Raw genomic sequence first — 1,709 nt, 5'->3', positions numbered from 1 at the left:
CAAACATGCATGCACGCATCACCTCCATACATATGCATGTAGTGGCTGCCTTCAAACAATAAACTCCCTCGCGTGGTTATCGGCAACAAGCCTATATATCCGTGGGCCCGCATGGACATCCATGATCACCTTGACCAACAACAAGATAGGCTACCATGGCGGATTCTTCATTTGGTTCATGTTATCGTAGTATAGGCCATGGTGAGATTCGGACCTAATTAAGTTTGAGCGCATATACTATGCACGCATGCATGCATATATGAATCCCCATCGTTGGCTTGAAGTGTGGTGTAACATGCATATGCATCGTCAACCTAACCCTTAGTGTGGGGATTTCTAGTTCGAAATCATGGTGCCACATCAAAGTTGTTCCATTGTCACGGTGCCACAAATGTTTGGGCCACACACATGCAGTGGTTGTCTTCGGGGACTAGCTACTTGCGTGATTATGGCGAGCTAGCCCATCTTCGAGGTCGCATGGACGACCATCACTTTGACCAACAACAAGAGAGAGGTTGTACGACCAAAGTGGATTATTCTTGGTCTGTTTTACGATCCATCTTGGTGAGATATATGCCTCTCTGGCCCGCCGACTGAAAGTGTGTGGGGGGGGGGGTTGCTACATCACACTTTGCTAGGTGAACCTCGGTTGGGGGGCATGCATTCATAGCTTAATTAGGATTCCCTTCATGGCAACACGAGGGGGTGGGGTGGGGGGCTGCTAGCTACTTCGCACTTTGCTAGGTGAACCTCGGTTGGGGGGGGGAGGGGGCATGCTCATAGCTTAGGATTCCCTTCGTGTTCACTACAAGAAATATGTCAACTTGTGACCTTGACTATTGGTTACTGAAAGGTCATTGTTTTTCATTTGCGACCTTTTTTTGACCAAAAACAGAAGGTCAAAAGCTGGCGGTCGTAAACTTAAATTAATGACCTTCTCTGTGAGAAGGTCGTGGACGTTTACGACCAAAATATGCCTATTTTTTTGTTTTGGTCACTAGCAGCCTCCCCAGGCCACGTAGGCATCCGACGTGGCAATCTGATGTGGCACAAGAATCAGCCCAGTCCAATTCGGTGTTTATATGGGCCGAGCCCATTAATCCAGCCCATTTATATTTTTTCCCTATGAATTTTTTGTCAGCTTCATGGACCAAGCCCAACATTGCAGCCTTTTTATTTTTGGGCCATGGCCTTTTAGTCTACTGATTTTCTATTTTGATTTTCTATTTTCAACTATTATATATTCAAGCTGGTCCCACTAGTCAGATGGGTCCAACCTGTCATGTTCATCTCTCAAATTGGTCCCACATGTCAGAAATGTAAAATTTGACAAATTATTTTCATAAGTGGCCTCATTTGACAAGTTTCCATTCCACAAGTTTGCAAATCACATACATAATCAATATTTCAAATAGAACAAAGAACGCATAAAATTCATCAAATATACCACTAAATAAATCTATTACAATCTTTACAACACAGATATGCTACAATGAGTTGGACTCCACGGCTTCACACTTCACGGCTTCACACTTGCTTCACACTTCACGACTTCACACTTGAGCTTCTATAAAAGAGGAACCACCACAATTTAAGTCTACAATACAACAATTGATACTAATCAAGGATAAAAACAAAAACAACTAATAGACTCAAATGTGAAGGCAGCATGGAACTAGTGATACGACAACATGCAGAAAACACTACAA

The sequence above is a fragment of the Triticum urartu genome, chromosome 7, assembly GCF_003073215.2.
Source record: "Triticum urartu cultivar G1812 chromosome 7, Tu2.1, whole genome shotgun sequence".
Taxonomy (NCBI): Eukaryota; Viridiplantae; Streptophyta; class Magnoliopsida; order Poales; family Poaceae; genus Triticum; species Triticum urartu.
Note: the sequence above shows the minus strand (reverse complement) of the source record.